Source organism: Elephas maximus, chromosome Y (assembly GCF_024166365.1).
Source record: "Elephas maximus indicus isolate mEleMax1 chromosome Y, mEleMax1 primary haplotype, whole genome shotgun sequence".
Taxonomy (NCBI): domain Eukaryota; kingdom Metazoa; phylum Chordata; class Mammalia; order Proboscidea; family Elephantidae; genus Elephas; species Elephas maximus.
Window position 1 is genome coordinate 5607034 of NC_064847.1, and position 22807 is coordinate 5629840.

The 22807-nt window shown below is 39.0% G+C and overlaps 1 long non-coding RNA gene across 1 annotated transcript in view; it reads left to right on the forward strand.

Annotated features, from left to right (window-relative positions):
* LOC126069868 (uncharacterized) overlaps window positions 1-6725 on the forward strand; it is a 47081-nt gene extending 40356 nt beyond the window's left edge. Inside the window, exon 3 of the long non-coding RNA XR_007516090.1 lies at window positions 6448-6725. This is a non-coding gene — a long non-coding RNA (uncharacterized LOC126069868). The remainder of the gene's footprint in view (window positions 1-6447) is intronic.
* Window positions 6726-22807: the final 16082 nt, after the last annotated feature.

A 22807-nucleotide genomic window follows, 5' to 3' on the forward strand; every position in this document is an offset into this window, starting at 1 on the left:
GCCCACTTACTGGACATATTAGATAAAGAATTTAAAATTACTGTATTATATATACTCAATGAGTTTCAAAAAACAGGGACAAAAAGTAAAGGAAATTAAGAAAATAATGCATAAAAAATGAAAATATCAGTAAAGAGAAAGTATAAAAGGAACCAAATGCTGAAAAGTAAAATTTCGACGTAAAATAATTTGCTGGAAGTGTTGAACAGCAGAATTGAGCTGGCAGAAGAAATAACCAGCAAATTTGAAAAAACAAGAATTGGAATTGTTAAGTCTGAGGAGCAAAAGGAAAGAATAAGGGAGAGTGAAGAGAGCCTTTAAGACTTTTGGGACCCTATCAAGTGGATCGACATATGTATTTGGGAGTCCCAGAAAGAGGACAGAGAAGGGAACAGAAAATATTTAAGAAATAAGGGCCACACTCCCTAAATTTGATGAGAGACATGAACCTACACATCCAAGAAGCTCAACACATTCCAGGTACGGTAATTTCAAAGAGATAACACTGAGACAAATTACAATCAAACTCTCAAAAACTAAAAGAGAAAATCTTGAGAGAACAAGAGAAAAGCAAATCGTGAAACACATGGGTATTTCAGTAAGACTAAATGTCAGTCTGTCCTTACAAACTGTGGAGGCTAGAAGGCAGTAGGATGACTTATTTAGAGTGCTGAAAGAATCTGTAAATCAAGAATTCTGTATGTGACAAAACTCTTTTTCAAAAATGAGGGCAAAATCAAGATATTCCCAGAAAAATGAAAGCTGATGGAGCTTGTTATCATGAGATTTGCCCTACAAAGAAAATTAAAGGGGGCTTTTAAGGTTGAAATGAAAGGGCATTAGACAAAAGCTCAAAGCTGAATGAGGTAAAAAAATCTTCAGTAAATGATTTCGTAGGCAAATACAAAAACTAGTTTTATGATATTTATGAACTGCTTGTTTATCCTACGTGACTTAAAAGACCCATAAAATGCAATTATAAATTTATTTATTGGCAACACGATATAAAGAAATTTGCAGTAAGAACATAAAATGTATGGGGGAGAGTAGAAACAGAATGGTATAAGGACAGAGTTTCATTATGTCGTTAAAGTTGGGATCAATTTAAACTAAGTTATTATAAATTTTGGATGTCAAATGTAATCCCTGTGGTAACCAAAATGGAACAAGCCAAACAAAGATACCTAAAGAGTATACACAAAAGGAAACAAGAACTCCACTACAGAAAAATAAACACAAAAGAAGGCAGTATTAGAGGAAACCGGTATCAAAAAAAAAAAAAAGGTAAAACAAGCAGAAAACAAATAGTAAATTGGAAGAAGTAAATTAAGGCCAAGTTAAACAAATGGAGAAGAAAACTTGGTCCTCCTGTATTCTGTCTACAGGAGACATGCTTTAGATCTGAAGACACAGGTAGGCTGGAAATAAAAGAATGGGAGAAAAAAAATGTTCCATGCAAATAGTAACCAAAAGAGCTGGAATGGCTATATTAGTATTGAAGAGAATTGATGTTAAGTCAAAATCTATTGTAAGAGACAGAGAAAGATATTATGTAATGATACAAGGGTCAGTTCACCAAGAAGACATAACGATTATAAATATATGTGCACGTAGCGTACAATACACAAATATGTAAAGCAGACAGCAGCAGATGAAAAGAGAAACAGTTCTACGATAATAGTTGGAGACTAATCTCCAGTGCATACCGTATTTTAATGTACAAAATAAGTCTGAATAAATTTAAAAACATTAAAATTATACAAAGCATCTTCTCCAGCCACAGTGTAATGAAACTAAAAAAAAAAAAAAACTTGAACTTTTGAAAAATGTGTGGAAATTAAGCAACACACTCTCAAACAACCAATGGTTAAAAGACGAAATCACAGGAAATTAGAAAATATTTGGAGATGAATAAAACTGAAAACACAGCATACCAAAACTCATAGGATGAAGTGAAGGCAGTGCTCAGAGGGAAATTTATAGGTATAAATGTTTAGAATAAAAAAGATTTCAAATCAATAACCTAACTTCGCAATTTGAAGAACTAGATAAAGAAAAAGCCTATGGTTTGAAGAAGGAAGGAAATAATAAAAATGAGTAGAGAGAAATACAGAATCGAAAAACAACAGAATAAAAAAAGAAAGTTTGTTCTTAGAAAAGATCAGTAAAATTAACAAACCTTTAGGTAGACTAATAAGAAAGGTTCGAGCAACTGAAATCATAAATGAAAGTGGAATTTACCCCCACCCCTACAGAAAGAAAAAAGGTTTAAGAAATACAGAAAAAAAAATTGCTAGTTTGGTAATCCAGGTAAAATGGATTATCAAATCTAAGAACAATTTCTTAGAAAAACAAGGTACATAAACTGAAGAAAAAATATCAGACTTAGAAGTGAAAAAATCACATCAGTAGTCAAAAACCTCCTAACAATAAAAGTCCCAGAGCAGGTGACTGCTGATGAATTCTATCAAAGAAGAAGAATTAACTCGAGGGATTCTCAAATTCTTCAAAAAAATAGAAAAGAAGGGAACACTTCCTAACTAAGCCTGTGGAACTTGCATTATTGTGAAATCAAGCCAGAAAACTATGCATGATGAATATAAATGCAAAAATTCTCAACAAAATTCTCCCCACTTTCCCAACTGTTATTCAGTGTAATACTGGATATTCTAAGCAGACTAATTAGACACAAAAAAGAAAGTTATAAAAGCCATCCAAATTAAAAAAAAAGATTTAAATGATCATGATACAATCATCATTTCCAAAGATTCCTCAAGAAAGCTACTAGACCTAACAAACAAATTTAGTAAAGTTGCAAGGTAAAGATCAACACAAAAAATTCATTGTGGTTTATGTGTCTGTAGTGAACCATCTGAAAACGAAATTAGAAAAATAAAAAGGTCCATTTACAATAGCATCTAAAAAAATAAAATACCTAGGAATTTAACCAGGGAGGGAAGACTTGTAGACTGAAACTGTTAAGACACTGCTGAAAGAAACTGATATTAAAGAAGACATCCTTGCTTATGGGTTGAAGATTTTATATTGTTAAGATATCAGTACTACCCAAAGCAATTTACAGATTCAGTGCAATCTAACAGCCTGTTTTTTTTTTTTTTTTTTTGTCAGAAATCAAAGAGCCAATTCTCAAATTCATATGTAATTACAGGTTCCCTACCTAGCCAAAATAATATTCCAAAAGAACGAAGTAGAAGGACTCACATTTCCTAATATGAAAATGTACTGGTACTTCCTGACTTAATACATGTTCAAGTTGAAATGAACCAAACCACTGTGTAGTTTTTTGGGTTTTTTTTACTTCTTTTTTTCATCTTATCATTAGTAATATGTACATGCAGTGTCGCAGCAAATAATTTGCAGATGTTCAGTGTTATGATTTACTGTTCAAAATAACAACTTGGTCTATGAAGTCAGTGTCGAGAGTCTTGATGGATAAGAAGTTGGGCAGCGTTCAGCTTTAACAACACATGACAAGGATGTAAGAATGGGCCTATATTCACAAAGATGCAGTATTGATGCCTGATTTCAAAGCTTTTAAAGACAGAATCATGTTACTTCTTGGAGAAAATGCTACTAGATTTAAATAAAAACCTTTTCTTGTTTATTACCATTCCAAAAACCTCTGACCATTCACAAACATTAACAAAAATAAGCTGCTGGTCTACTATAGAAATAACTATAAGGCCTGGATGATGATTGTGTTATTCAAAGACTGGTTTTTAAGTTATTTCATCCTAGAAGTGTGTGCCCTCTGCCTGGAAAAGAGCATTCCTTTCAAGATTCTGCTGCTACCTGATAATGCTGTCAAAACATGCACCTTATGTAGGTGATCTGTATCAAGATGGGAAAATGTTGTAGCTACTTTGCAGTATGTCAGCTGTGATGCAGCCCATAGATCAAGGTGCAATCTCCAACTTCAAGGCATACTACCTACAGATTATGTTTGCTGAGGCAATAGCTGCAACAGATGGAGGTACAGTAACGTGCGATTTCTGGAAGAATTATAATATTTTTCTATGTCTCCAGAACATTGCATCTTCCTGGAAGTTACAGAAAAACACATGCAGGGGATATGGAAAAAATGGCTGAGTTAATGTGAACACACTTAAAGCATTTGATCAGCATAACATGATAGAAGAGAATGGTGGCAAAATCATCCATATGGCAAGATGCTCAGTTTAGAACTTGATATCCTGAGGTGGAACAGCTCATAGGTGTCAAAGGAGGGAAATTGACAGGACTCAGTGGATCTTGAAGGAGAAAGAAATAATGAGGAAGAGGAAAGAAAAATCAAAATTTTTACAGCAAAAGGATTAGATGACTTTTTTCTGAACTAAATCTGGGGCTTCAGTTGCTTGAAATCGTGGACCCAAATGCTGATCGCTTTGCAGAAGGCAATAGGCAGATTTGGGAAGCAGTGAGATATTACTGCAGAATCTATACAAGAAAAAAAAAATTACCATACAGATAACTATTGCTAATTTTCTGACTGCAAATACCTTCTCCATTCCCAAGGATAATCCAGATGATCCACAACATTCTGCAGTGTAGTTATTACCACAGGTGACAAAATGTCAAGATTGTCTAACTCTTCTTCATTGTTGAAGTAAATTTTTATGATTTGTGTATTTTTTTCTCTATGTATGTATTAAAACATCTGTAAGTTTTTATGTAATGTTTCCAACCCCCAAAGATTGGATTTATAAAGATACTACTGGAAAAAAAGGCAGTAATAATGAAAACTGGAAAAAAAAAAAAAAAGGTGGGGGGCGCTGGTATTTGGCTTAATGTCAGAACAAACAGAGAGGCTTATTAAGGGTTTAAAACAATTGCAACGCGGTAACTACACAGCCCATTGAAAATGGAGCCATGTGGTTCCAGGGCAGTTTCCTTATACAAGTATTCTTTGGGGTAAAAAGAGGCATAGGAAGGGCAATTACAGGAAAATCAATGAATATTATATTAATTACACTCTGATTGCTTACTGATTACAAATAGTACAGTGATTACAGATAGCTTCACTTAACCCTTGGGGGATATGGTTGCACATCCTGGTTTTGACTACCCGTATTCAAATAATGCAAATGAGAAAACTCCTTACAAACCCTGGAGTAACAAACACAAATTCTCTAAAGTGGAAAGAAAAAGAGCTGCAATTCAAAACACAACACAAAAGGGTAACTTACGAAAGAAGAGGATGTCTATAAACTCAGAGAGGCCAACACAAAAGGAGTGGAACTAAAACCCAGGAAATTTCTACCAAGTTTCCCAGCCATGGGGAGGGAACAATTGGGTGCAGGGGGTCCATGTTTGGTATCATGTGTTTGATCTCTCACCACAAAATGGGGCACTCAGTGATTTTCTCTGTTTTGCTTCCAATACCAAACTGTTAAAAATAATCAAAATTCACCAAAATTTGAACAGATGGTTGATTCTGAGCAGTTATTTTATATGCATACAGGGAGACCATTTTGATTTTAGAAAAAGCAAATGGCTCAAGCTAGCTATAATGAGGTTATAAAGGGGAGGGAGACACATAGAAGATCAGTGTTGGCCAGTTTTAATGTGAGTGATTAAGCCCTCCCCTCCTCCTTTACTGAGATCCACTGATAGCAGTTTACTTCTGGCCTGGCTGCTAGTAATTTGGCCTTCTACCCACCTGCAGCATAAAGCTTTTTTGAGATTTGAACAACTATGCTTTTCTAGTAGGCAGACTTACTTTGCTTTAGAGCAGCTCCTGCCAGTCTTTTGCAGTTTGAATCAGGCTTTTCAGGGTTAGTACTTAATTTCATAGATAAGAAAAGCCTTAAAATCAAAGTTAGTTGTTTGTTATTTTTCCTATTAAACAGAAACAAACCAAGTTCTAATTAATATATGAACAGATAAGTAAGTGCAGTATATCCATAGAGTGGAATATTATTCAGCCATCAAGTGGAATGAAGTCTTGATACAGGCTACAACATGGATTAAGGTTGAAAAGTATGCTTTCTTGATTATGCTTATAGTTGCACTGATGTGCAACTTATCCAACATTTGAATTAAAAACCCCAAAAAACCAAACTCATTGCTGTAGAGTTGATTCCAACTCAGCTCTCACCTTTCAAGGTCTCCCTGCTCCCACCACCCTGGGCCCCTCCTGGCCACAGCATGTGTGAGGCCCCGTCAGTCCCTCCCTACTCTTAACCCGGCTACCAGGGAGCTGGGTCCCTGCCTAGGGTTGGAACATAGTGAAGTAGAGAAAGTACATTTTCATTACTGTTCTAGTATTGAAGTAGAGAGAATATATTTTCTGATGTTTTAGTATAACTATATAAACTAATTTTGGAAATGTAGTACTTGCTCTGAAATCTGTCCAACTATTGTTCACTTTGAAGAAAAATAGGTAATCAGTTTTTTCTCACTGATTAAACTATGTTCCTCTCCCAGGGTGCAAGACACACAGGATCAAAGTAGCTGAACAAAACTCAGATCAATCTTGTGACTGAAACCAGGATGGCGTGAAGAGACTGGCAAGACTCCAAGATGACATGAAGATACTTAGACATGTCCACCTCAAAGAAAAGTCAGAATTCCTAGAAATCTCTAAACCCTGACCTTCCCCCTGTAAAACCATCCAGTTAGCCCTTTAGAGTTAGAATTTGGGAGGAGTTTTACCCCCTCTGTCTCTTGGATACTGAAGTTCAATAAAACTCCCTTGCTGCTTACCTCCTCCTGACTCAGCATTGGCTTTGCGGCTGGCTGGCGACTTGAATTCTCGATTTGCAGCAACAAATTCTGGTGCCCAGTGTGGGGCTCTTTGCTTCTTGAGGGGAGGAGGCCCTGGGTGGGGGCTCGACCAGCCAATTAACCCTTAAGTGGCCACTGGAGGCTTTTTCCCCACTGAGTAAAGGAAATATTGCCTGGTCCTTATTTTCATCACTTCACCTCTGGTCCCTAACCACACAGAACCAAGGTAAGCAGGGAACAAGACGGGCTGTGGGAAAAACCCCTGGGGCAAGTCCGAGGTTCCTGTCGTGTTGTGTTTAGGGCCAGGGCAGACTGAGTAAGCCCCAGGGGAGTGGTGGTGGTGGTAGGGACAGGGGTTGGGTTAGACTCTTGGTTTCCGAAGCAAGTGCTGCTTCAGATTACTGACCTTGTAAGTAGGTTCGCATAAGGGACTCTTGGTGACCCTAGAGTCTTGCTTTTGGTTTTTAGATGTGTGAGTAAGCTTGTGGCTGGCAAGATTACCTCTGTCATCCTAGGGTTTGAGATTGCTTTGAGTGAGTGTGAGGCTGGCCAAGTAGCTGAGTGTGTATGTGTGTGATCTGTGTGCATACCAGTAAAATTGCCTGTGTGAAACTGAAGAGATCTTGTGTCATCTTCATCAATGTGCTAATTCTCATTTGAACAAAATCTGTTGTCAGATTCATGAATATTTTTGGTCCCAGTCCTTTAATTGTGGCAGTCTGTCCCGTGGGTCATCAAGAGTCTACCATGCCCAAGGTGTCTTAGAATAGCGTCGAAGTGAGAAGAGGGGTATATGGCTGAATTAAGCCTAATTAAAAAAGTAGTAGACTTCAGGTAGACAGTGCAGTTGGCCATCATCAGGTTCAAAAGGAAAGAATCAGCCCGTTAATAACTACTAAACATTTGAAAACGGTACCCAGCATGGCTGGGAGACTCATCAATCCCTGCTGAGTCCCTCCTGGGGTGCATACTAGCAAACTGGAAAATGATAGAGTTGTGAACCCATGATTAAAATAATAATAATAATGTTGTTATACAATAAAGTTCGGCGTCAATATCAGTTAAAAAAAAATGAGGAACATCAGCCACAGTATGGCTCCTTGATTTTTAGTGTGATTTTTCAGCTTGACTTATTTTGCAAAAGACAAAAAATGAGTTGAAGTCCCCTGTATCCCAAGCTTTTATGTGTCTTTACCAAACTTTAAACCCCTCTAACCAGCTTCTTTTCCAGGGAAAGCCGAAACCAGAGGGCCCCGTTTTAGAAGGATGGGCTCCAGCCACTGCTTAGGCTCCCCCTCCCTGAAACAGGTGAGGTGTGACAGAAGCCAAGGGGTCGGACTGTGGAGAGACAACAAGATGTCCTACTGTGGTGGGTTAGCTGGATTTTAACCTGGCCCCTCCACCAGGGGCTGATAGAGAAAGAATAGACAGTGTGGATCCGACTCCATCAGGTATGGCCTCCCAGCCTCATACCCGTCAGGGTACTGTTTTGGTGAGGGTGCCCCAGGAGCCCAGGTAATGGCAATATCCCTTGAGAGAATTTCAGCCAGAATAAATGCCGAGCGGAGACCACAAAGACAAATTCTGGTAGCCTTTAACATCTTCAATTATAGAGACCAGAAACAGAGAATGAAACAAAAGGTGGCCTTGCTGGCAGCTGCCCTAACCCCTTCAGGCCCAGAAAAGAGGCAGAGAGCTGGACAAAAAAAAAAAAAAAAATCTAAGGTTTTTACTTGAAGATTTTTGGTGAAATAAAGTATTGTTTCGTGGTAATTTATGATGAACTCCTGACAAGTTGAGAAGCCACAAAATTTTTGTTAAAAAAAAGTACTAAAAAGATTTATTTGACATGTTATAAATTACATAAAATGTGTTATTATAAATCATAAGCACCTGATTCTTTCTCTTTGGGTTAAAATTTATGTATTTCCTCTTGTGTTTCTGCCTAATATTAGACAACAAACATGGAATATATGCCATAATCTTATTATTATTTCTTTATTGCTAACTTTATTGCAATTTTTTTTTGAAACTTTTTTTTAAAGCCAATGATTTGATTGGAGAATTAAAATCATCTACCTATGAAGCTATGTTTTTACTATTCAGGTATTTAGAGGCTTGAAATCATGGTATATTCCTAATATGTCCTGACTATATGGTATTAAGACTCAAAATTATTATGTTTAAAGTTCTGTAAAAATATGGCTAATGGTTATATTTAGAAATACTTTTATTTAAAGTCTTTTTTTTTACTGATTTTGTTTGACCTTTACATTATGCTTGTAATTAATTTCTATCAGGTCTTTCACTATGAAGAGTTATGCTTGTAAGTTAATCATGACCATATTAAGTTTTGTCATCTGCAGGTAAATTTTTACTTTGCTGATTTTCTGAAACATTTGACCAGAATATCTCAACAACAAAATATGGACTATATTAGTCTTATGAAAAAGACTGTAACTAGGTTCAATCAAGATTTTCAGAACTCCTGTGCAAAATTGATGAGTCCGCATACTGCAGTCAATCCATAATCACTTGAAACAGGCATTAACTACATAAGGCTGTGTAAACAAAAAGATACTATGGGTTTTACATAAAAATATTGTTGCTATTTAGTCTTTCTAAAAATAAATACTTTCAGCTCCTATTTTCTAGATAAAGAAACCATTTTCCTCCTGCTGCCAGATTAAGGTCTATGTATGCCCTGGGACAGTCAAGCCAATGAAATAAATGTACTTCAAGTCAGAAAGAGTGACAGAACATTAATATATCTTAAAGAAACCAGGTTCTCAGAGGAGGCTGGACCACATCGCTGAGGCACCATTCTGTCTTAGGTTTCACTTCGGCTTCTGAAAAAGTGACCCATGATTGTTAATAGGTAAACCAAGGAGAGGCAGCTTGCCCTTGAGGAGAACCCTTAGTATGTTTTAAACAAATTAACGAATTAACTCTTCCAGCAGGAGAAGATCATCCTGTATTATTTTGCTAATCATGTATTCTTTAATAGAAACTTGTTTGTCACATGAAAATTTTTCTATACCCTCTGCTTTCTCTAGACAAACTTTGTGTGCTTTATAGATACATGTTTTTTGTGTGTGATAAATTCAACTACTTTAGATAATCCTTTTTTAACTGACAGGGAATTTACATGAGTAATCTCTTATTTAGAGTCCTGAAGAATGCAGGGGACAATACACTTTGAAAACCTTAAGATTACCTATAAGTATTCATAGTAGTGATCTAAAATTTAGATCAGGCGATCCCTGGAAACTCTGTGGAGCAGTTCTACTCTGTCCTGTAGGGTCGCTATGAGTTGGAATCAGCTCCACCGCACTGGGTGGGTTTTAATGATCTAAAAATATTAGAAAGGAAATGTTAAATTGTTACCCATTGAAAAACAAGAGTCAGAAGAAAGCCCATTGGTCCAACACTCAGGGCGTAGTTAGTGAATTTAATTCCTACTTATAGTTAAATTAGAAAAATCTTTTGAAAAATGTATCAATCACTATGGGACAAATAGCAGAAAAAGTTGCCACTGGGATAAAAACACAACAACAATCATGGACTTCGTTAAGCCAAGGTGACATAAGGTAACGAAATAGACTTGAGATTTTTTTTATCCCCCCAAAAAGGTATAACCTGCACTGTAACAAATACCTCTTGTTGCACTTAGATAAATAACACAGGAGAAGTAGAACAAGTAGAATTGGACAGCAAGCTACCTGGTTACACGCTATAACACCCTTACATATACCAGATTTGTTTGGTTGGTTACTGTCAAGAATAAGTACATGAGCTAGATCACTACTGCGAGATAGTCCTGATGGTATTAGGCATAATAAAATATATCGTCTATTGTCTTATACACTTAAAAGGCAAAAGAAAAAGCCCCAGGCTAAAATGTTGATGCACATTAAGTCTGCAATTCATAAAAACTTTTCTGAAGATCCTGGTGAAGAACCAGATGGTATCCAGTGGAAAACCAGCACGATGAGTTTAAAGAGCTTGAAATGGCTGCCATCTAAGAACTCGATTAAGTCCAGGTATTGATCATCAATGGGTTATCTCCAATTTCCAGTCAAAAAGAGAGAATGATTTAAGAAATAATATTAGAGTTATTATTCCCTGTCCTTAAAATTGAAAATGTGACCCAGTGGGAGCTGGGCTCACAAGGTCTCGCAAGGACTCAAAAGGACACATCAATTGAGTGCTAAGGTAAAGACAAGAGATGAGACAATCTTAGAAATTATCTTTTAAGAAAGAAAAATATCTTTTAGGAAACCTTTCACATAAGCGAGAACACAAAAGATTCCTTTTTTTCTACTAATATTTGGTGAATGGAAAATTTGTTGGGCTAATAAAGACCCTCCTGTGACTGTCAGTTACTGAAATCTGTACAAATGATTGTTAAAAATGACAATTCAAAATATGAAATCACAGTTCATAGCCAATTTGTAAAAAGGTGAAGCTTTCAATGGTTTTGCACATATTATGCTTTGTAATATTCTTAAGACATTAGGAACATGCTTGTCTGCTTCCCACTTTTGCCTTTTTAAAATACGAACCAGTTAAAAGCCTTAAGTGACTATTCAAGAGACAAAACAAAGACCAGTAAATAAGTATCATAAAATAAGTGCTGTGGCGATATTAAGAGTTGTTTTTACTCTAGCCCTTTTACTAATCTCTATTTTAATCTTTGCATGCATTGTTGTTCTTTGTAGACAAGCTTATGTGTCTTAGTGTATGCCTTAATGAGTTGGTGCCTTCTACCCCAAAAGATAGTTTGGGAATGAGATGAAAGGATAAGGGAGTTCGGCATGAACTCAGATAGAAGACCATTCTAACTTTTGGAAATTGTACTGTCCTGGAGCGAATTTTTGAGGGAAGGAGTAGAGGAGGCACAGAATGCAGCTACAGTGTTAGAGGAAGGAAGTGAATGATTATAGCAGTTTAGAGAAATGTGGAGCTATAGCAATCCAAAGGTAGTGAGAGAAATGAGAAAATGTAGATAAATACTGTTTTTAGTCATCTACTGCTGCTGTAGCAGAAATAACCAAGTGGATGGCTTTAACAAAGAGAAATTTATTCTTTCACAGTCTAGGAAGCTAGAGGACCAAATTCAGAGTCCCAGCTCCCAGGAAAAGCCTTTTTCTCGGTAGGTTCTCAAGGATGGTCCTTGTCATAAATCTTCCCCTGGGTCTAGGAGTTTCTTAGCACAGGGGCCTCAGGTTCAGAGGGTGTGCTTCATTCTTTCTTGGTGGCATGAGGTCCCTCTCTTCTCTGTTTGATTCTCTTTTATATCTCAGAAGAAACTGACTTAAGATACCTAATCCTGTCAGTTGAGTTCTGCCTCATTGACAATAACTGCCTCTAATCCTGCCTCATGAACATCATAGAAGCTAGGATTTACTACATCTAGAACAATCACAGGTGGACAACCATACAGTATGCAGAGTCATGGCCTACCCAAGTTTACACACATTTGGGGGGGACACAGTTCAATCCATAACAAATATGTACTTAGACATTGGAATATGTGTGCGTGATACAGGCTTAGAATGATGGACATAAAAATAGAGTGAAGGGAAGGAGTGTGCTATTTCATTAGAGGGACAGCAACTAGGACTATATATAAAGGTATATGTAAGTTTTTGTATGAGAGACTGACTTGGTTTGTAAACTTTCATATAAAGCATAATATGTATAGAGACAAAAGCAATCACAGAAACTAGTAGATATGGAGGGAGAACAGAGAGAAAAAGACAAACCAACAGAGAATCACACAGGGAGAAAGACAGTCAGAAATAGAGATATACAAATAAAAATGGGCAGAGATACAAAAAGAAACAGAGGGACAGACAAGGAGAGAAATATACATGTAAACACAGAGATGAAAACAAAGCTTGTTCAAAAGGTCCAGCCAATGGAAGAGATGGGAAAAATCAGTAACACTGATCCAAGGGAGAGAGGCCAAAAAAAAGAAATCACAAAGAGCAAGAAAACGGAAGGAAGGACAGAGATGGAAGAATATATAGACATGAGAGAGAAAAAGAGAAACGCAGACAGAAAACAAATAGACAAAATTAGAGACGGAGCAGCAAACAAAAAATACAGATATGGGGAAATAGAAGAAGGTAGCCAGATTAAAACACAAAGAAAATCAGAAAATAGAGGCAGTACTGGAAAAAAATACAGAACTGAGAGGGTTAGTGAAATGGAGACAGGAAAACAGAGACAAAGGCTGTAAAAGACAGTTTATACTCTAGGCTTAATAACCTTAGCAGGCTTTGTATACTCTTTCTGTCACATGTATCAGTAAATAAACACAAATATTCCATGTATCCCTCAGGGCACGCTGAGGCCTGGTAAGTGACAGGAGAGTGGGGTAAATGGGAAGGTACTGATTTGCTACCACCTAGACCCAGTCCACATTCTGCACAGTGGAAGGAGGCTTTCCACTCATGGAATTACTGTGGCTATCACTATGATCAAAGGCCTTTGCCATCTTCACTTCTACCACACATAGCAGCCAAAGCAGAGAGCTCTAGCTGAGCATGGAGCGTGCCAACAAGACTGACAGTGAATTCAGCATTAAGGTCAAGTCTGAATACGTTTTCAGTTGTGTTTGTACTCCCAACATCTCCAAGCCCTGGAAGGGGATTGGAAGCAGAAGGTGAAAAACCACTTGGGGATACAGCCAACATGTAGGTCCCTCTCCCACTGCTCTGTCTGGGCCAATTTTCCATGGAGGCACTCACTTTGTTGTTAAAATAACTGTTGGAGTTAAGTCTATTCCGATTCATAGCGACCTGACAGGACAGAGTAGAACTGCTCCGTAGAGTTTCCAAGGAGTGGCTTGTGAACTCGAACTACCAATGTTTTGGTTAGCAGCCAAGCTCAACCATTTGTTGGCAGCTGTCATCAAGTCAGCTCCAACTCATAAGGATCTGATGTATAACAGATGAAACACTGCCTGGTTCTGTACCATCTTCATATGCTTTGGTATGTTTGAACCCATTGTTGCAGCTACTGAGTCATGATGATCCTCTACTGCCGATCGGCCAGCATGAAGACTTTCCCCTGCCCAAGACCAGCACCTGTTTGCACCACTTATGTTCTGAGTGCCAATTTTTATCAAACTCTGGGCACCAAAAACACCATGGTGACTAAAAACTACAAAGCCCTTATGGAGCTTATGTTTTATTGGAGAACTAGGAAAGCAGAGAAGGAGCCCTGGTGGTACAATAGTTAAGCACTTGGCTGCTAACCGAAAGGTTGGTGGTTTGAACGCACCAGCCAGTCCATGGAAAAAATATGTGGCAGTCTGCTTCTGTAAAGATTGTAGCCTTCGGAACCCTATGGGGCAGTTCTACTCTGTCCTGTAGAGTTGTTACAAGTCACAATTGACTGATTGGCAATGGGTTTGGTTTGCTTTTTTTAGATAATAAGAAAACAAATATATAGCATGTATGCAGGTGAAAAATATCCAGAAACTGTTCAATTAATGCTATGTGCTGTTATTATATAATGCTCATTCATTTGTAGTGGTTGTTGAATAACCCCTGTGCACTAGGCTGTCTTCCAGATATGTAAGATACATCAGTGTTTAAATGAAAACAAAAGTCTAGCCACTGAGGCCTGTTTCTATTGAGGGAAGATAATAAGATAAATGAAAAATAAAATACATTGCAAATTAATAAGTTTAAATCACATAAATGCCAACGTCAATCTTCATTATTCAATATATCCTTTAGTTTCTAGAAACAGAACAAAACAGATCTCATGGAGCATTCCTAGTGAGAGGACACAGATATTAATGAAGAAAACAAATAAATGCCCAAAATAATGGTCGATTTGGGTTAAATTTAAGAAAGAAGATAAATAATTTTGTGATAAATAATAACCAGAGGGGCTTGCTTTTATACAGACTGTTTGAATCTAATTCAACAGTTGTGAATTCTATTGAAAAGCTACTAGATATAGGGCACTGTGTTCAGCCCTGGATAAATGAGTATACAGAAATAGGTAAGGTCTCTAAATTTTTTTTTCTTTTTTTATGTACCATCTAGAGGCTACACTGCTCACTAAAACCTCTCAGCCCCACCACTGACTGGTCTTGCAGAAGTGACTTAGTGGTAGAGATCTATGAAGAAAAATTAAAGCAGAGAATGAGGCTAGGAAGTGCTGGAAAAGATGACAGTTCAGTTTTAGATATAAATAATTCCTGAGAAAAGATCTAAAATGGAAACATGGTTAGCTTTTTCCAGAAATGGTTAAGATAACATGATGGCAGTAGTGGAATAAGAGATGGATAACACCTATCTCATAAGAATGCCTGGTGCATGGTAGGTGCTCTCTGAATGGTTATTTCTGTCTCTTCCTGGCACCTCATCAGAATCTGGCGTCCCATGATTGGAAAGGAGGGACTAAAAGAAGTCTCAAAGGCTGGGTTATACCTGCCCACCACTCTCCATAGGTTGTACCAAGTATGCTTTGATGTGCCTACCTGTCAAGGGGACACCATCAAGGTCTTCCTGGTGAGGGACTACCCCTCAGCTAAATTCTTTGTCACGGTAGCTATACTTGTGTTCCTCTACTCCATGGGGACCTTGGCCACCTACATCTTCCTGCAAAACAAGTACCAAGAGAAAAAAGAGCCCATAATGATGAGTTCCCACAGCCATTCATATGGAGGGGCCATGGGGACATGGAATTTCAGGGACACAGCCATGCTCATAGGCCACACGCACAAAGGCATACAGCCTACCAAGAATTCTAGACAAAACCAATATAGACATGCATGCTGATGCTGCTCTCAGGACATACCAGGTATGTGATCAGAGCTACAGTAGCCACCCAGAATCTTAGAGAAGCCTACCTGTGAGCACATGCCACCAAAGGCACAGAGAACTGAGAACTCTCATACAACCAAAAGCCCAAAGAAAGCAATATGTCTACAGTGTCACTTTGGCAGATGTACATGTCATCATTCCACACAAATAGGCCAATTCCTACACAAGTGTGTTTATTCACACCTGTTGTAGGCACAAACATTAAAGGCAGAAGGACCCCAAAAGTTACACTTCCACACAGATATTTTTCCGTAGATGCAATTACACGTTGAGTCATTCACATGTTTATTTTCTTAAACCCATTTGGATAGACCGTATCCCAAAGGAAATGCTGAGAGTTTGAAGCACAGATGGATTAGCTAGTAAGGAAGGTATGCCCAGGCTTACTTGTGCCTACATACTAATCTGTAGTGCACAATCTCATGGCTTTCATGGTACAGGAATGTTGGGTGTAAAGATGGCCACAGATCATAAAAACCTAATCTCTGGCCTCAGTAACTGTGTAATGAGCTGCACATGTTGAAGAGCCAGCTGGGATAATAGAGAAAGAGAAAAACAGGAAATTTAAGCAAAGTTAGATCCCTGGAAGAAGCATGGCACAAAACAGCCTTGAATGCCGAGTTGGACTTGAAATAGCTAATGCTGTAGTTCCCCAGGAACGTTGATCAATATCAGATTGTTAGACATAAAAGATTTCTGAATGAGGATCTGGTGACCCACTAGTTATCAATTGTGTGAGCTTTGGCATTTCAGCCACTCTTTCTAAGCCTCAGTTTCTTTATCTGCAAAATGTAAGGGTGGCTTTAGACACCTGCCTTATCTAAAAAATCGTATGTGCAGTACCAACCTGCTTGGTTTAAAAAAAGTCCATTTACATTGCTATGGACTGTGTTACCTTGAACAAGTTCATCAGCATTTCTAGGCCTCAGTTTCTCATCTGCAAAATAAGAATGGTACTAAGTAATTGAAACATGCAAAGTGCTTAAAAGAGAGCCAGGCAAACAGTAAGGACAAAGTTTTATGTTTATATGAGTATTTTAATATCAGAGTTGTTAATTGCTGTGGAGTCCAATTCAACTCATGATGACTCAGTGTATGTAAAGCAGACCTGCTCCATGGGGGGAGGAGGGAGAGGTTGAAAGCTGGCTGGTGGGTTCCAACCACCCACCGTTAAGGCCAGCCCTTAACCACTGTGCCAGTAGGGCTCCAGAAAATACATAAATATATATAAATAAATGATGTGCAAATACTCCCATATGTGGTACTGTCAGCTCTTAACATACCCAGTAATCGGAATTGTAACAAGTCCCTCCCCTTCCACCTGCCCTGGTGATTCTTCTGTAGATTGATGTTCACACCCTAGGCTTTAAGGGTATGCGTTTCAGACAGCTCCACTCTTCTGGAGCCCCTGGGTCCTTGCCTCACCCTGCCCATCCCTGCCTGTGGCCTCAACGTTCCCAGGGGCCAGCAGCCAGGCTTTGTCTCCCCACAGGTATTCAGCTTCTTGAATCTGGTATTCTGGGTAGACAGCCTGTGTTTGGTGTTCAAGGAGACTAGCTGAGCCTCCCAGTTCCCTCACTCAACACTCCGGCCCTCTGAGAAGCAGCTCCGGCCCCCCAGAAACACTGCTAGACGGGCTACTGGCCCCAGGGCAGTTACTAACTATACTGCCCTGAGCCCAACTAGGGGGTGACAGCTATTATGCTATCCAGGCCAACTATGGCCAGGAAAGCCAATACCTGCTGGGTGCGCCCCCCTCTTTGTCTAATTAGATATGATCTGTGAGTGACTGCCAAGGAAGGTACTAATAGAAGATGTACAAATCTTTGAACCAACAAGAAGCAGGGGAAAACGGTACAGGCCAGTAAGGACAGAAATTTGAGGAGCCAATACAGAGGAAGAGTTACATGCTAAGAGTGAAAAGTTAGCTCAAGAAGAGTGCAGAATAATGCTGAAGACCTGTAGCCTACTGAACTAATGAGCATGGAAACTTAATAATTTGATTAGCACAATTTTTTAAATTGTCATCTCTGCACTGGAATGTGAGACCTGTTAATAATCAAAACACAAAGAAATTAAAACATAGGGTTTATTCAAGCAGTTATTCTATATGCATATAGAGAGACCATTCTGTTTCCAAAAAGAAAAAGAAAAACAAGATTCAGTATAAGCTGGTTACAATGAAACTTTTAAAAACAAAAGGAAAAAACATGGAAAATCAACCATTAGCTGATCTTTGCCCCAATCTCCGTTACTGAGATCTGCTGCCGTCAGGCTGAAAATGAAACAGGCTGCTCTGCCATGACATGAATGAAGTAGAGAAAATACATTTTCTCTAGTGTTTTAAATATTAAGAGAGAATATACTTGCTAGTTTGTTTTAGTATAGCTGTATAAACTGATTAATCTCTAGTTTTTAGAAAATGGTGCAACTTCTGTTCAAGATACAGCTGAGCAGCCTGTTCCACTCTTAAACATAACAAATACCTTACACCATGTTTTCTCCTATTCACAATGGGTGATTGAGAGTTTGACATGACTAATGCCATAATGATGCTCTAAGTAACTTCTAGACCTTTTTATATAGCACCAGCTGCACTGGTCTCTTCCAAGGGGGTGTGGAGCTCTCTCAGCTCCTGTGGCCTTGGTCTCTCTTTTCTTTTTTTGCTCTCTTGAGAAATGGCCAGAAACCCTGGTGGCTTAGTGGTTAAGTGCTACGGATAATAACCAAAGGGTCGGCAGCTTGAATCTGCCAGGCGCTCCTTGGAAACTCCATGGGGCAGTTCTACTCTGTCCTATAGGGTCACTATGAGTTGGAATCAACTTGACAGCACTGGGTTTGGTTTGTTTTTTTTGGTTTGAGAAATGGCCTTCAGGCTGCAAAACGGCAGAAAGGCTCCTAACATTTTTAATCTACAACTTTCTTTCTTGCTCACTATCTCAGCCAAGTGGATTTGGCAGGACAGTTCCGCTAGCCGAGAGATTCTTATGAGTTTTTTCAGCCTGTTACAAACATACAGATTAGAGTGCAGATGTCTGACAGGCATATCTTTAGTATAATAAAGAGTTTCTTGTAGTTGTTATGTGATGTATAAAACCATCTGTGGGCTATGTGATTAAAAACATTAGGTAACCCTGACCTTCCCCCTACAAAATCCTCCTGCTAGCTCGTTAGAATTAGACAGAATTTGGGAGAAATTTAACCCCCTCTGTCCCTTGGATACTGGTATTCAATAATGCCCTCTTTTACTGCTTACCTGGTCCTGTCTCAGTACTGGCTTTGCAGCAGATGTCTCAAATCCGCAATTTATGGTAACACGAACAGGACCCACGTCGTTTTTCTCTCTTCTAAATACATTCTTGACAGCTCAGTTACTTTTTCCTTGTTGAATTTTTACTAATGACTAATGCCTTTCTCAGGCTGTGGAAAACAAATGATCTGATCTAAGACAGTCTTAGGAGCACCGAAACCACCCCAGGAGACCTGTCACCCCATGGGCAGATGAGGTAATACCATGATCATTGAAACCAGAGAAGATGACATTCCACAAGTTCCTAAAACCCATGATTTTGCCCTATAAATCTTTCAGCCAGCCTCCATGTGGGGGAGACAGGGTTTGGAGGAGATTATTCCCCTCTGTCTCCTGTGTATCGATATACAATAAAGCTCTTGCTACTCATCTCACCCATCTCAAGACTTTTCTATCTATAGCAGGCAGCTCTGACCCACAAAAATTGCACGGTAACAACATAACAAGGGAAGAGATAGATTTTTCTCTGAAGTTACTGCGTCTCTAATCCTCTTTATGTTTCTGTGTCTCTATAAGCCAGCGGTACCAGCAAGTTCCCTCCCCCATATTCTCCCCCGCCACCCCATGTCCAACCATGCTATGCTAGCAGTTTCCATTGTTTATAAATAAGCCATGTACCACATTTAGAGTCAGCCCCCTACCTAACACTCTCTGTTTCACCCAAGTCCATGGGTCCCTTGTTGCCCTTCAACTGTGTCTCCTGGAGTTGGGAGATGCTGGGCTACGACTACGGTGGGGCAGATTGCAGCTGCTTGAGAAGAGATAACAAGACTGTGGCTTTCTACTGTGTTCCTGCCACAACTCTAGCCTTGACTCTTGCAACTAGGTCAAAGAAGGAGCCATTTGGGGGAATTTGATATACTGAGTCCAAGAAGAGGGCAAGTTAGAAAGGGATGGGGATTTCAAGTTCCTGATATTTGGGTCTTAGGTCTGAAGAAGAGGATGCCCTGGAGTACTGTCTAGGAATAAGTGTGATAGCTTGGAGGGAGGCTGATAGTATGATTCTAAAAGGGTATTTCGGTGAGGTTGCAGGTGAGGTTTCTGAATGGGTTCGTAGGTGGGGACTGTTGTAGAGAAAAACTTGAATCCTGTTTCAAGTTAAAACAGAGAAGTTTATTAAAGGTTTGAAACAATTACAACTGGAGATCTACATAGCCCATTGAAAATGGAACCAAGTAGTCCCAGGGCAGCTTCCTATACAAGTATCTTCATGGGGTAAAAAGAGAATCAAACTGTAGGGAGGGCAATTACAGGAAAATCAATATTGTACTAATTGCACTCTGATTGGTTACTGATTACTAATAGTAGAGCTGATGATTACAGATAGTTTCACAGGATACTTTCATCATGGTAACAAGATCTTTACATGTATTTTATCCATCTAGCCAAAGTATCTTGTGGGCGACAGCACTATTCCTGAGTATGAGTATTTTGAGGAGTGCAGATGGTCACTTGGTTAAGAGCCCTTGGGGCATATGGCTTCACATCCTAGTTTTGACCCCCAAGGAAAAACATGTTTTTCTTGAAAAAAAAAAAAAAAATAGCTGTTATGCCTCTGTCTCACTGTACTGAAAGTTGTCTTTTCCTGAGACAACAGTAACCAAAAAAATGGAGTTAGAGCTCAGACATTAGGCTAGCCATTTTACTAAAGCCAAATGCCCCAATTCTGGAGATCTCACACAAGCCTTACCCATTGTTTTCTATTCCCTTTTACCAACATGGCTTTCTGTAGTTGACACTGAACAGGAAGTCACTAACAACTTAGAGTGAGTGATACCGTACCCAGAAGTAAGTCACTATCAGATTCAAGGACCACTGGTCAACTGAACACATATCTATTTTTTCTGATCTTTCCCAAACCTTCGACCCGGCAGCAAAGTTATTGCTGGTGCCACCTATTTCAGCTTTGGAGACCCCTTAATCCAACAGCCACATTCACACTATTTTCTGGGTGGGGCCACAGGATTGGTATGCCTTGGATGACCAACATTTAACTTTTACCGTAGCAACTCACTTTATGGGGTTCATCTTTACATGCAGCATTTATTTTCCCATGATATCATCCCTTAGCCTTTCACCTGGCTTCAGCATTGTCTTCAGGGTGTTTGATTTTAACTCAGCTGTCACCCAAGGTGGGAGGAAACAGGGAATAATCTCCCATAGCCTGAGTTAATGTATATTTTCCTGGATAAAAAGTCACGCTTCAAACATAAGACACAAAAATGGAAATAAAGAGCTTTATTACTCACAGATTCGGGGGTACATGGCTTGTCCATAGGCTAAGGCACAGGTGGGGAGGTTTGCAGGTGAAGAGATAGTGAGAAAGACAACCAGAGGCACAGCCGTTATTAGGGCCCAAGGGTGGGATAAGGGGATTTCTGGGGTACATGACTATTACTCCTTTTGGAACTAAAGAGCAGGAAACAAGGCAGAGTAGCTATAGATGCTTTCTAAGTGAGGTAGCTGAGGGGAGCTGAGAAGTGGACATTTGGGTGTTTTTAGTAGCATGGTTTTCTGGGGCAACTAGCTGCAGTGGTGTGCAGTGTACCACTAACAGGCAGGGTGAGAAGGGCCCAATCTGGATGCTGAGGCATCATGAAAAACATATAGGTAAGGCAGTTTTCCAAAGTGTTAGGACTGATAGTAAGTTCTTACCTACAGTCCCTTGAGTTATTTTCTTATTATCCAGTGGATCTCCTATATCAATGTTATATACTCAGTCTAGGGTAGCAAGATCCTGGATGCTAGCCAGTGCTTCATCTCTAGTTCCCTACGGGACTTTCTGGTTTCTGGGAATTATCTCCTAGATGGCCAGAACTCCCTTAGAGCCCCCAAAACCTACTGCAAAATAAAAAGCAAACAAGAAGCACCTCCAAGATATTTCACTATTGTCTCCGAAGGATCTAGTTGGAACTATGGGCTGAAAACCGTGACTCAACTCAGCTTTTGCCTTTCTTCTTCCAGAAGCATTATATGCCCACGTTTTCATCTCCCCAGTTGAAGAGCAACAGCTCCAGTAATTAATGCTCACATATCTCCCTTCTTTTATACTCAGTGTTCACTTAGGTTTTGGTAATGTTGATCTGAAAAGGTTCATAACCTTCCTTTGACTCTGCAAAGGATTAAGTGCTAGTTGTTATTATGCAACTGATGTGAGACAGATTGGTGTCAATGTTCTCTGCCCTGAATGCATTTTGTGAACATATCCTCACACCCTCAGTCTGCAATAACACCCCAAATCACTCCCTTTAATTTGGCAGTGGTATGGAGGAACACTTGTTGCGTGATTGACCGTAGAGTTTGTTCAGAATTTCTGGTCCCAAATCTCAGGGATTTCCACAAACTCTGTTCCCCAAACTGCAGGGCACTCTTCTTTTCTCTAAAGAATGCCATTTTTCTGTGAATATATTCCATCGTTGCTGCCAATTTTTTTTCAAGGTGGTAAAGTTTTTGAGATATTACCCATGGGCAGAAACCCAAGTCACCTGGATAAGAGTTCTTTAATGAGACTCACAACCACATAAACATCCAAAGTGACACTGCAGTGTGATAAAACCCAATGGAATCTTTGTGCATGATGGATTAAGAGAGAGATCAATGGATTCTCTTCATTTATATACAATGAAGGTTCAACTGTATCTTCATATTCTTATGAAAGGAATGAGAGAAAGCTCTGATCCTTGGAGACAGGATGCTAAGGATCCTGAGTTCTTACCCTAACCCTCTGTCATGATTGTAAAAATCTTTTCGGAGTCTACATAACCCTGTGACTATCTGTGTTTATAAACTAGAGATGCATGCGAAGTCTAGGCTTAAGGTTTTCTGACATGAAAATACCTAAGGAGGTAAGTGAAGTAAAATGAAATGTAGAAGTGCATTAAGAATCCAATTGTTTAAT